This window comes from Myotis brandtii, unplaced genomic scaffold (assembly GCF_000412655.1).
Source record: "Myotis brandtii unplaced genomic scaffold, ASM41265v1 scaffold452, whole genome shotgun sequence".
Taxonomy (NCBI): domain Eukaryota; kingdom Metazoa; phylum Chordata; class Mammalia; order Chiroptera; family Vespertilionidae; genus Myotis; species Myotis brandtii.
The window spans coordinates 890,599-904,863 of record NW_005367284.1 but is presented as its reverse complement, the minus strand read 5'-3'; the positions used below and the strand labels follow the sequence as shown (position 1 = coordinate 904,863).

The window sequence follows — 14,265 nt, the reverse complement described above, 5'->3', positions numbered from 1 at the left end:
CGCAAGAGCTGCCGACTGCGATGACTTGGCAGCTGCGGTTCTCTGGTGACGCACCCGGAACCAGAGAGGAGGGAGCCCGATTCCAGGGTGCATCATCCAAGAACCGCCCTCTTGCAATCCGGGACCCTTCAGGGGATGTCAGAGAGCTGGTTTCGGCCTGATCCCTGCAAGCCAGGCCAAGGGACCCCGCTGGTGCACTAATCTGTGCACTGGGCCTCTAGTAATGTATAAAACACAAAACCAAAGGTTGGACATAAATGGCTAGCAATGACTGTATTAGCAGGTCAGTCTATAGGTACTGGCCCTGCCCTAACTTAACTATCTCCCTGTCTCTTCAAGGTAACTATGAGATTCAGCGCTTACTGTCTCCTCTGGGGGAGTGCAGGGGGATTTTCTGTAGATTTCTCTAGGCCGAGGTGTGACAGGTGTTTGTGGATTGAGTTGTGAGAACGGCCTGGAGCCTGAGCTGGGTATCACCCCATTTTCTTCAGTCAGGCTTTAAGGGTAGCCTCATTTTGTTTGAGGGTGAACTCCCAGGGGAGCTTGTATGCTTGTAGTTAATCCTAACTAGAAAATCTATTCCAAAAGCAAACCTATATTTTCACTTTACCTGTGCAGGCACAGAACCTGGGAAAGAGAATGTGGATTCAAACGGTTTGGTGAAATTATCCCATCTTTTCATCAAGCAGGCATTTCCGTGTATTTTGGTGCCCTCTCTCCCCTAACCCTTTTCACCATTTTAGGTTTTCCATTTTAGAATTCCCTCTCTGACCTCTCCCTTCAGTATAACTATTAGATCTATTTTGTTTCCAGCTCACAACAAGAGAACAGCAACAGGCCCTTCAGTTCTTTTAGAGTGGTTCTCTAGACAAAGAATGATTTCAGAGAAAATTTCTCATTTACCGAAAGGCTTTTTCCCCAGCAATGGTCATTTCATGTGTCTAATGGGTTATCCAAGCATTATCATCTTTCCCTTTGAAAACTGGTTTTAGGAATTAGAAATGTGCCCCCTTAGGTCTGAGAGAGGGTTAAATGAACACAGCTCTTTAAAAAGCAACTTCAATATCTTTTTCTCACTTGTAAACTACACTTGGGAAAGGCTTGAAAGATATGAGAGGCTAATACTTTTTACAACTGTACTCTATTTTTTTCCATGTTGACCGCCCTTCCCATCTCTGTAAGAATGCTTATTTTCTTGGGGAAGGAAAGATACCCTATGCAGCAACTCAGTTTTCCATCATAGTGACTGGACATGAGACTTTGCATAAGTTATTCAGGAAGAAATTTCTTGCCGTGTAGAGTGTGAGTTTAAAGATCACTTAGCTAAAAGATTAGCTACTAAGGGTGTGGGAAGTCATCTTAAGACAGAATAAGGTAAGTGAAGATGACTGTTTAATAGGAAATCTCACAGACTACTACCAAGCTTTATCATCTGGCAGGTGTCAGATTTTTAGTTGTGTGTGGGTTATTTTAACCAATAGTTGAAAGTTTAACCAAGCCTGTTACTAGATTTGTTTCCTGAATAATATTCGGCCCCAAAAATTCATTCAAGGACATACAGAGTATCATTCATATATAATTTTGTATGTAAGTATATATACAAATTATGTACATTTAATGTATCACTTATATACATCTACCAGCCATTTGTGAAATAACAGCCACTTCCCAGGGTGTGTGTCCCACCTTACCATTTAGAACAATTTTAATTTTTTTCACGGCTGCATCAAGCGTACTGGCTTGGACTGATGGAGAGAGTACTGTGATTGAAAATAGAAGTTGAATAGACAGGTGCATTTGCTGAGCCTTTAAAACTATCAAGGCCATTTAAAGGGGTAATGGTAAGAAGGGGAAAATTGGGATACTGTTTTCTCATACTGTACTCTATTAGAATACAGAAGCTCTGAATCTGTTTTATTTGGATTATCTCATTTGTTCCTACCAATAAAGCGAGCAAGATGATGTGATTATTTTCTCCATTTTCTAAAGGAGGAAAGTGAGGCTTAGAATGATGAATGCTTAGAAAGGGTCACCATAGAGCTTATGGTTGTAAACATTTCTGATTGTTCAGCAAGCCCTGCTCCTTATCTGTCCTGTTGTTGCTCTCCCATTAGCTTTAGGTTAGTCAATGGTTATTTCTTCCTTATCTTTCTAAAATTTTTATCCCTTTTGTCACCTTAGTTATAAAAATTATTTTTCCCTCTTCTTACCTACATTCTTTTTTTAAAATCTATTTTTATTGATTTCAGAGAGGAAAGGAGAGGGAGAGAGAGAGGGAGAAACATCAATGATGAGAATCATTGATCAGCTGCCTCCTGCACGCCCCATACTGGGGAATCGAGCCACATCCGGGCATGTACCCTGACTGGGAATCAGACCTGGTTCATAGGTTGATACTCAACCACTCAGCCACGCTGGCCAGGCCCTACAGTATTAAAAGTACAAGTTCCTGCCCCGGCTGGGTGGCTCAGTTGGTTGGAGTGTTGTCCACCAAAAATGTTTTGGGTTTGATTCCTGGTCAGAGCACATACCTAGGTTTTGGGTTCCATACCCTGGTCAGGGTCTCGCTGGAGGCAACTAATACATCTCTCTCTCTCTCTCTCTCTCTCTCTCTTCTCTCTCCCTTAGTTCCCTTCTCCCCTTTCTCTCCCCCCTCCCTCCTCCTTCCCTCCGTCACTCAAATCAATAAACATCCTTGGATGAGGAATTTTTTAAAAGTACAACTTTTCTCTGCTATTTTAGTCACTGCTCTGGTGACACTTGCCCCGATACGCTCTTGCCGGCTGTGCCTTCACACCTTCACTGATGGCCCCAGTCCTGCTCTCCCTGAAAGCTGGGTGTTTTCCCGTCTTTGACTACTTGACTCTGGCCTGTTCTGCACCACCCACCTGCTATTCCACTTGTTTTATGCAGGTCTTTGCAATGGCGCTCAACCCGGGCCGCACATTAGAGTCAAACGGGGTGCTTTAAAAAATAGCAGTGTCTGGGCCCTCAGGAGAGATTCTTACTTAATAGGTCTGGGGAGAAGCCAGGCATTGGGCGTGCTAATTGCTTTACTGATGTGTTACAAAGAGCATGTGCGTTGCAGTCTGAATAGACCTGAATCTACAAGTTTTGTAGTTTTGGGCAAGTTAATATTTTAAAGCCCATTTCTTCCTCTGAAAAATGGAGATAAAGTGATCCATTTCTCTAGGTTGTTAGGATCACATGGGGATAGTTTTGCCTGGCACACCCTGAATTAAACTTATAGCTACTGTCTTTCTCATCCCATCCAACAATGTCTTCCTTCCCAAATGCCCATATTCTTTCTCACATTTGCCATTTATATATTGCCTTTCTCCCCTTGTTTGGATTTATGTCTTTCCCATTAGAATTTGTTTATAGGGCCAAGATCCTTAATGATGTTTTATTCCATTGTGTGCTTAAGTAAAATCATACCTCTTAAAATATATTAGACATAAAAAGCTTACAAGGAAAAATAGACATATACCATAAAAATTCATTGAGTAGAAAGTAAACTGACTGGGTCATGTGTGTGTCATTTTAAAATTTTAGTGGCTTAAATTTTTAAAGGCTGTCTTTTTTTCCCTTGTCACTAAAAGACTATATTGCTGAAACCACTGCAAGATTCCTGCTAATATACTTTAGGAACACTGAGGTCTTAGGTTTTGTTGTTGTTGTTAATCCTCACCAGAGGATATTTTTTCCATTGAGTTTTAGAGAGAGTGAGGGGGGTGGGTAGAGAGAGAGAGAGGTGAGAGAGACATGGATTGGTTGCCTCCTGCAAGTGTCCCAACTGGGCCAGGAACGAATCCCAATGCAGGTACCTGCCCTTGACCGGGAATCAAACCCAAGACCCTTTGGTGTGCAGCTGATGCTCTAACCACAGAGCTGCACTGGCCAGGGCGAGGTCTTAGTTTTTTGCCTTAATGGGTTTCTAGTCCTATCTTTACCTGAAGTTTATCCCCCACCCCCCTCCCCCCACCAGCTGCTTATGTCTTCAGGATAACTTTCTGAGTGATACAGTCTGTCTCCAGCGATAAAGGGCAAATCAACACCAGTTGAAAGGAGTAACTTTTTTTTAAAAGATGGGTTTTTATTGAACTGCATTTTTCTGGGATGAGGGGAGGGTAAAAGAGACTCTCTCTTCCTCAAAGCTCCCATTGTTAGTCTTCTGATAAGTCAGTAATCACCTTTGGATTGTCATCATTTTAGCAATTCAGGCTTCAGTATGTTTCAAAATCATTCATGTCTTACAAGTCTTGGTATGAAATAAGCCTGTCTGAGTTCCTTGCCTGGCACAGTCTGAGCTATATAGTTCATCTCAATATAATTCAGATCTTTATTGCTTGCATCATTTTGATAAAGTTAGGCGGTGAGGTTTTAATTTTCTTGGAGTTCACCTTGACTTTCCCAGTGAATGTGTTTTTAAACCGCTTTTCTTTCTGTTACTTTTAGCGCACATGATGTGGGTTTTCACAGCAATTCTTCTGGAAGGTGACTTTTCTTTAGTAACAGAGATAAATGCTCTGGTACAGACACAAATGTTTCTCATGTCCTTGGAAAGATTTAGAAATCTCTCAAGTTCAGCGAGCCTGAGACAGTGTCCAAAATAGAGCGTAGCATCAGTGAAGACCAGCTCGGCTGTCCTTCCAATAGATCAGTCAGCATTCTGGGAGAATTCCTGTTCAGGGTGACCCCACCCGCTGACTTTCGGGGCAAAAGGGTCTGGGATTCTTAGTTACCGTTTCTTTTCTGGGACTGTAAACTATGTGAAAAGGTTGAGGTAAGCCTCCTTCACGTGGGACCCCGTGTTGTGCCACTTCTGTGCAGAATTCCATTGACTGGTTAATTGTTTTTTCCCATTATATTCCTGCTCCAGTTTGAACCTATTATTTTGCGGGGGCTGAACCTGGTCATATGCTATAGAAATGTCTGTTTACAGGTTGACCCGGACCTTGAGCAGCTGCTAATGGGCAGAATAGGTCCAGGTTTCTGTTACAGCTGAGTGCTGGCAGTGGGAGGTTTGGGTTACTCAGACATGAGACAGTGAGGGATGAATTATAGTAGCTCCAATTTGAAGGACATTCCCTCCTCCCCCTCCCCCATCCCCCATTATATTTGTTCCCACACTATTTGTAAACATGTATAATGTAAGAATTGGAAAATGTGTAATTAAAAATAAATGTTTCTTTTTGAATATAATTGACTTCTAAGGGCAGCTGTAATAACTTCAAAAATTGAAAGTCCTTTTTTTTTTTGTCTTGCAGGACACAAAATTGAATTCATGAAAATTCTCAGTTTATAATATACTTTGATCTGTACATGGGCCCTCTTATTTTGCTGCTGAATAGTATTCAGTTGTGTGCTTGTATGACTGTTTGTCTTCATTTCTTCCTGTTTATCTTCCTTGATAAGGACTGGAGTTTTTTCTTTTTTATGCTTTAATGAACAATGCTGTTATGACTTCCTCTTAGTGGTTCCCCATGTTCTCCTCCATTCTCTCTGTAATAGTTGTTCCTCAATGTTTGTATTTTTCAGGCAAGTACAATAAAAAATAAAAGGGGGGGGGGGGGGGGGGGGGGGGGGGGGCTGAGAGTTTTGCCAACTCTGTTTCGCCAGGGGAATGTATTTAAAAACATTCGACAGAATCTCTGTTATCACTGTCATTTCCTGGATGCTTAGACACACAAAAGTAGGATGTTCATAACTTCAGAAGTGAAATCAAATACATTTCACTTTATGAAAAACTCGCTACATTTTCTCATTTTTTGTTCTGAACCAGGGAAGATTACTCTACGATGTCTGGTGAAGGGCTTGGCACTTTAAGCCCGAATCTGCTTGTTTTCCCTACAGATACCGTGTTCCTCGTACCTTGCTAATTTACTGAGCTTGATTTTTCCAAATGAATTTTCTGATTGAAAAGCCCAGTGGGCAGTGTGGAGTGACTAATGGAGCTAATAGGCTGGGGCCTCACCTTTGCCCCTACCTAGTTTAGTGACTCAGAGCAATCTCTGGGCTTCCTTTCCTCCATTGGAAAAACAAGGAATGGTTATAATCTGGATGGGTTTCAGGATTTCTCCAGGTTTGTAAGGTTCCATAATAGTAAAAATCAGTTTACTGGGCTTCCACACTGTGTGTGTGTGTGTGTGTGTGTGCCTGCTTCCCTAGGGAGCGCCCCCTCAGGGCACAGGTTGTATCTTACTCTTCATCCCCCTCCACCCCCACAACCCCCAGCTTGTTGCATGGTACCCTCCCCTCCTTCCAAAAGACCACTTGTTACCTGTATCTAAACAAGTTCCTTTAGGTCTCAGTTTAAATGTCCCTTCTTTAGTGAGGCCTTTTGTATCAGCCTACCCATTTAATTTCCAGTTTTCATTTTTAAATTTTAAATATTTAGTTTGTGTGTTTTTTTTTCTTTTTTTTCTTCTTGATTTACTCTCTCTCCTGAGTGCCTATCTTGTGGACTGTCATAGTAGGCAGGCATGTATTAATTGGTTGAATCCACATGTGGCTCATCCCTTATTTGAACCTACGACAATGGATAGCCTAGTGCAGTGGTCGGCAAACTCATTAGTCAACAGAGCCAAATATCAACAGTACTTCTTCAAAATAGACTCGCCCAGGCCGAAAACCGACTTCTGTGCACGGGCCACGAAGTTTCAATTGCACTGTACTCGCACCCGCACGTGGGATTTTGTGGAAGAGCCACACTCAAGGGGCCAAAGAGCCGCATGTGTCTCACGAGCCGCAGTTTGCCGACCACGGGCCTAGTGTGTATGCCCTTTCTCTGTCCTCTGAACCTTTGATTTTTGTTCTGTCATCTAGATATAATCCCTCCTGCTCACATTTACCAGATTGTGTCCTGTATTGTGGTTCTGTATGTGTTCAATCTTTTGCTAGACACCAAGCGGGAACTCCTTATCTGAGTTACTGTGAGTATCCAGCACAGTGCATGTTGTGGGAGATGCATATTAGAATGAATGTGAGTGTCTTTGCCTTTATGTGTGTTGATAGTTGAGGCACATCTATTTGTTCCCCCTATCCTTTTAGTTGTGACTTATGCCTCATTTGAAAGCTTCATCTGGAAGGATTCCTGATGCCTTTTATTCAGTAACGAACTTTATTTTTTCAGGTGGGTGTATGGCACTTTGTAGTTGTCCATTATTGTGCAGGTTTGTCTTGTCTGAAGTTATGTGTCTCTTTAATTTAACTTCCTTGGTTTTGCTTGTAGCCACTCCTGCTTGATAAGCTGAGATAGTGCTTTCTTCCATCCTTGGCACTTGGAGCATTTTTTTATGTTCACGTTGTCTATTTTTATTTGAGCAGTAAAGGGTAACAGATGTGATAAGGATAGTTCTGCCCAGTGGATTATCAGGGAGTGTGATGATTCCGTCTTCCAGAGCACCGAGGTTGGCTGCCTTTCACAAGTATTGGAATACGTTTCCAGAGAGTTTCTGCTCTTTTGAGGTGTGAGTTTGTTGGATGCATAGAAAATGAGATGGGCTGTCGCTCTCGAGCCAAATATTTACCAGTTAGTATTGAAGCATCCATTTTATATAAGAACTGCTGTTTGAAATTTGAACCCTGCTATTTTGGCTTCTGTAAATGCTTGCTTAAATAATAAGTAAAATAAGACTACTCCCATTTCAGAGAGGCTATTAAACCTTCTCCAGACGAAGTTATCAGTGCTGGCACCAGGCCAAACCTTTGGTCAAGGTCTCAAAGCCCCAGCACATAGGGGCTCTTTAAGAACTTGCAAAGGGAACCAGAACAGAAGCCCATATTTGGGAGATAAAGAGGGTAAAAAGGTATAAATACAGGAAACTTCCTGTGTGACTTCCCCCAGAATTCTAGAGACATTTTTCTCTGGGCCCGCGTGTAATAATAACAACAAATGTAACTCCATCTCTCTAAGACAGGGGTCCTCAAACTATGGCCCGCGGGCCACATGCAAATACAAATATTGTATTTGTTCCCGTTTTGTTTTTTTATTTCAAAATAAGATATGTGCAGTGTGCATAGGAATTTGTTCATAGTTTTTTTTTTAAACTGTAGTCCGGCCCTCCAACGGTCTGAGGGACAGTGAACTGGCCCCCTGTTTAAAAAGTTTGAGGACCCCTGCTCTAAGCGTTGCTTGGTTCTTCTCCGGTTTTCTTCTGTAACGGTATCTTGGGATATTTGGGAACCCAGCTGAGTTCTCAAATGGGAGAGGGGATAAGGGCTCTTTGAGTAGCTGAAATGAGAAGCTAGGAGGGAAGAAGGAGGCTGGGAATATAATACACAAGACTGTGGAAAAGCCTGGCCGGGGTTGCTAAGTGGTTAAGCATCAGTCTGTGAATCAGGAGGTCAGGGTTTGATTCCAGCCAAGGGTACATGCCCGGGTTGCGGGCTGGATCCCCAGTATGGGGCATTCAGGAGGCAGCCAATCAATGATGCTCTCTCATCATTAATGTTTCTATCTCTCTCTTCCTCTCTGAAATAAAAATATATATATACTAATACACACACACACACACACACACACACACACACACACACACACACACAGTGGAAGAAATTTGGCCTCCTCCAGCTTTTCTTCCTGGTCTTCCTACCGCCTACTCCTTTTCCAGTGCCATCTTTACCTTCAGTGCTCTGGAGTTTCCTTCCTCAGTTATGCTTTCTTCTAGTGCCCTAGTCTGTTTTGTAGGCATGTCAGTAGTTTATCAGTAAATTCAGGTAGGATTGCCTCATCAGCAGACGATAATCTTAGTGTGATATGGCATAGTCATCTTCAGGCTTAATTTTAGTTCACAGTTCTAGCTCTTTAAAATGGTCTAATGTCTTAGACGTTTTTAGAAATGCCAGCACTTTATATTAATCGCAGGTGAGTCAGTTTGTTGACCATGCTATGACCCTGTGTTAAGCACTATGGTAGGCCTTGAGCAGATGCTTACCACACACTTTATTATGAATTATCTATAGTGTATGATAATTACCTATAGTATAGAATAGCTATAGTGTATGATTCTTAAACTGACATCTGAACACCACCAGCAGCTATGTAGCAACAAATTGTTTTTTTAATTGGTATCTGCTTAAGCATTTCTATGTTAAACAGACTTTACTCAAATAGACTATTCTGTCTGCTGTTGTGGTGGTTTAAATATTTGGTACTTGGAACTTACTGTCTGAGAGTATACGGCCTGTTTATAGGTGAGTTTAAGGTAGACAATGGCCCCCTTGCTGACTGAGTGAACCAAGTGCAGCCTTGCCTATATGCAGGAGTGTGTTGTGTGTATTTTTGTTAACTTTGAACAACTTGGCGTTCGCATACATTAGAAATGTGCTGTTGGAATGAGGTAGTGATAGCAGAAAACGGTTCTCAAGGTTAGAGTCTAAGAAACAATACTTTATATGGTGTCTTATAATTTTTATAAGCCATTCTTTTATCTATTATCGAACTTAATTCTGAGAAAAACCCTGTTTGCTAGTCAGAGTGGGAAAATCTATACTTTATAGATGAGGGAAGTTACTGATGTTAAAAATTTGTCAAAGATAAAAAAAAAACCTACTAAGCAATACAATGAGGGCTGGCAGCCAGCTTCTTTACTTCATGGGGGCTTTTACTTTGATTCTGTTTCCATATCCTCATTAGTTGTCTGTTAGACTAGGACCTGGAAGGAGGTATTTACCCCCTGCGGTTAGTTCCTGGCCCTGAAGTGGGTTGATGTGAAAGCTTACACTCCCAGATTTCCCTTGCATGCTACCAGGCATTGAAACCTGTTTTTTTCTCCACCGTGGTGTTTACCTGCCATCTCTTAACTCTTCTGAAGACCTGAACCGAAGCCTTCCTTTTACTACAAATGGATGCATTTCATTCCGATATTTTAAATACGGGAAATACTAGCTGTGCTGGGGAGCTGCTTTGTTATGTTTGATAATTTTGATTCGAGCACTTATTTCTGTTACCTTGGCCCTTAATGAGGAATACAGTAATAAGCTTGGTGTGGGCCAACATAATTAATGATGTGAACTAAGAGCTGTAATTTTTATCCTGTTTTCATGTATTCTAGAGTTTAACTTTATAAGGGCATAATAGATGGACCAAAATTATGATAAAGTGATGATATAGAGATGCATAAGGACTTAATACTTGCAAACTTTTGTCAGATTTGGGGGTATTAGTATGTAGAAAGCTTTTTCCCTAAATTTGTTAGGCTGAAATAGTTGTAATCAGGTATTGAGGGGAGAACTTAAATACTTGTCAGTGTTTATATTTAAATAAAATGTGAGAATGTCAGATTCTTTTTAGTAAATTCTCTGTTGTTTGACTACTTTGTTTTGGAATCTCATACACTAGCTTAGTAAACAAAATACGAAATTATTATTATAACGTACTGCTATGTAATGCCAAATGTTGGTCTGTTCCTGGTTCACATACTATAATACAGCCCTGGAAAAAGAGAGGATCTCCCTAAATTACATCTGAGGTTTTGCAGGATGGGCAGTATGTTCCCCATGTTTTAGGAACCCATATCTCCTTCCTCATAATAGGGATTGGAAGTTCATGAGGAAGTTTTTAAAGGAAAATTAGGGGTTCTGAAAAAAAACAAACAAGATAAATTAATAGCATTAAAGTAATACTTGGCAGTCTTAAAGATTTGCAGTTGACAGAGAAATAACAGGTTCTATAAAACCCTCAATTTTGAAGTTCTTCCAGCTTTTTATTTTTAGCTGTGGCTTTTAGCTTAATGAGAAGAGGTGAAAAGTATCATTTTCTCCTAGTCTCTGTCTGAAATCACAGAAACTTCCAGTTCAGGTAAGATTCTTGGGGGAGACAGACCCTTGTTAGGCATGGGGGGGGGGGGGTGGTGGTGCTTGCTCTTGGCTCAGACAGACCTCTTGTTTCTAGAGATTTGCAAAGAATGGTGAGTTAATTGCCTCAGGATTTTAACCAAATTGTAATTACCCTGATATTGCCAAATGGACCCAGGGGCAGTTTGGCAGTGTTTTGAAAACTTACACCTGAGACAAAATAGCAGCTTGGGGACTGTGGAAGCTGCATTCAGCCTGCCTTCATCCAGAGGAGCTCCTACCCGCTGGAGAAGCAGCCAGGCCCCAAGCCGGCTTCCCGCAGGCCCAGGGGCTGGTCGCCCGCCTTTGTCCACCACCGCCTGCCCGCTCTGTTGGTTCCAAGCAGGTTCTCATGGGGATCTTCTTGGTGAAGCTGAAGCAGCAGGGAGAGTGTGGAGTAAGACCTTTTCATACACTTTTGTCCCTACTTACACTCTGTCCTACCTCAAATGTAATTTCTGTTGGCCATGAGAGAGTTTTTACCGAGTTTGAACTTAAAAGGTTGTTTCTATTCATTCAGGGCTGCTGGTATAATGCAGGGTGATCTTTATTTTGTGTGTGTGCTGGTCCCCTTCCCCCCCCATCCTTGCAATCACGGAGATAAGCACTTAATAGTCCCCTCCCCTTCTTTCTGGTATCAAAATATTTACTTAGGACTGAGTTAACTCAAGAAGGGGCAGGATATACTTAATTTCTGTGGACAGGATGGCTTTCTAGTCCCAACCCGCGTAGCACAGGATGCCAAAATGGATCTCATTTCATAGTGCCTTGAACGTATGTGGCCGTCCTGTTAAGACGTGTGGAACACAGAATGTATGCTCTTTGCTTCGTTCTTCGTTATGGTTATCCCTTGGAATGTTTCATAGACTCTTAGGTCTATAATTAAGGATCCTGAGTTTAGATTAATATGATATGTCAAAAGGGGTTAAGATTAATTCGCCCCATCCCACCCCGTCATGCGTTGTACCTCTGTGCTGTCTCAACAGTGACATTCTCAGGCATTTTGCACCAGGAGTTCTCCTTCCTACCCCTCCACTCACACCTCAGTGCTCCGGTCTTCCGAACCCCTTAGAAAAGCCATACACCCTTCAGCATGTTTGACCTTTGGGCTCTGAGGTTCAACGTGTGATCCAGCCCTGGCAGGAACCAGGGCGTTCAGGCAAAGGCGTAAAGGAGCTGTTCTTCGGAGAACTGCAGAGGATGTGCTCCATGCAAAGGGCAGCCTGCTGGCTAGCAGCTCCGGGAATGTGGCCTCTATGGCCAATCTTTCCTGCTTTTCACTGATTTATTTTACTTTTTAAAGAGAAGCCAGTCATGTTTTTTAGTGAATGTGAAATTGCTAAGTTGATAAAGTTTTCAATGTTGAGCACTACTAGTTTTATAGACATTGGCTAGCCCAGATAACACAGATGTAGACTAACTCTGCCTCCTGGCTTCCAGTGTGACTCTGGGCAGAGATCCTGGCCGTTCATGGCTTGGCTGCCTGTTTCTATCTCTTGCTTTTCCATGGGCATGATCATAGGTGGCTACTGATGACTATTGGTTTTGGGATCTTTCCTTCTTCCTGCTTTCAAATGTGATCCTGCAGCCTCTGTTTGACTTCGTGCATGGATTTAAGCAGAGTCCATTGCCACCTTTTACTTTTATTTTCTGTGATTATCAGACTCGGCCATTTATTTGAATGTGTGATAATATTTGAATGTGTGATAACTTAGGAAGACTTTTTTTTTTTAATATATTGATTTTTTACAGAGAGGAAGGGAGAGAGATAGAGAGTTAGAGACATCAATGGGAGAGAAACATCCATCAGCTGCCTCCTGCACACCCCCCACTGGGGATATGCCCGCAACCAAGGTACATGCCCTTGACTGGAATCGAACTTGGGACCCTTCAGTCCACAGGCCGACGCTCTATCCACTGAGCCAAACCTGTTAGGGCAGGAAGACTTTTGACTCCCTCCCACCTCTTATGCTCCCTCTCTCCCCAACTTCTTTTCTTCTTGCTGGTCAGAGCCGCTGCTCGCTTCTCGGTCTTGTTCACCATGCCATTAGGTATAGGATGAACTTTGTACCATGAAGAATGCTGCAAGTGGCCACCTGGCTGTGGTCCTTTTAGGTATTTGTTAATGTGTAGCCAACCTGGACAGATAAATAAGAGGATTCATTTGTTTGCATCTTGGTCAGTTCTCAGTATAGGAGGTCAGCTGTCTTTAGTCTCAGCAAGTCAAGAAGATGGGGCATTTGCAGTTAGAAGTTACTTTGGCGAAATGCGGCTGTGTCTTGGCCAGTGATGCATAGTGGTTGTTCCTTCTCGATCTGATAGCAGTAGCAGTGAAACTCACTCTAATGAGTGCCCCAGTGCAGTGGAAGTGTCCTCTGGTCTGAATTTACTCCTCCTGCTTCTACCTTGAAGATTCCCTTCCCCCATAGGCGCTCTTGCTCTCCTCCAATTAGAATGAAAAATAGTATCCTATTTCCTCAACTCCGTTCTGAGTCCTGCCCTCCCTAGATCTTTGTTGTGAATCCTGAGTTCTCTTCCTGACAAAAGATACATTTCACAAAAGCATGGTTGGTGGGGGGGCTCAGGTTACCATTCTGCATTTGTTACCTGATGTTTCTCAACCAGAGAATCAAGATCATGTGAAGGAACTCTGTAAAATATGTCTGAGAAACTATACTTTTATAGGTCTCTGCTCTCTTTACAGAAAAAAGAGTGAAAAATTTGGATTTGATAGCCTCAAGAATGGCTTGAGGATCCTTTATTTTTTTCCAAATGCATGTGAGATAAAAGTAGTAGATGATGGTAAAAGTTTATTTTAGGCTGATCCAAAAGAGATTGCATTCATTACTGCTGTAGACTAGTATATTTTGCCTGTTACATAGTAGGTACTTTCTGAAAGTCCTGTCAATGGTAAAATGGCAGTGTACCTACTGCCAAGCGATTGATGTGTTAAATCTACTGTATTGAGGAGTTCTTCTAAAGAAATTTGTTCTTTTTATGGCATAGCAGGACATGGATACCAAGCAGCTCTTAGCAGTCCAAAATCAGAAAAACTTCCACCTTTGCTCCTTTGTCGTTTCAAATTTTTATAATGAGGCAGAAATCCAGTTTCATGTTTAAATGCGCAGGCTCTGCACAAGCTCCTATTATTCTCTGGCACTTTAAACATTCGGAAGCAAAGTGCTTCACGTCTTCTTAAATGTATGCCCAGGCTCAGATGTTTAAGTTAGATGTGGTAGTTTCCATAGCAGCCATGACTTTGCCCTTTTATCTTTTTCTTAGATAGTACAATTTTTAGCATAGGTCACCCGGAGAGAGTGTTATTTCTGACTGTAGGTTCTTAAAGACTGCCTAGCAAGCCTTCTCTTCACGGGGTGCAGGTGTGTTCTGGGGGAGCTCCTTGAGGGGTGGAATACGAGTGCGTTG

General features: G+C 42.1%; 1 protein-coding gene across 13 annotated transcripts in view; it reads left to right on the top strand.

Moving 5' to 3' along the window:
* ELAVL2 (ELAV like neuron-specific RNA binding protein 2) overlaps positions 1-14,265 on the top strand; it is a 163,179-nt gene that overhangs the window by 58,792 nt on the left and 90,122 nt on the right. The gene's annotated exons all lie outside the window — the stretch shown is intronic.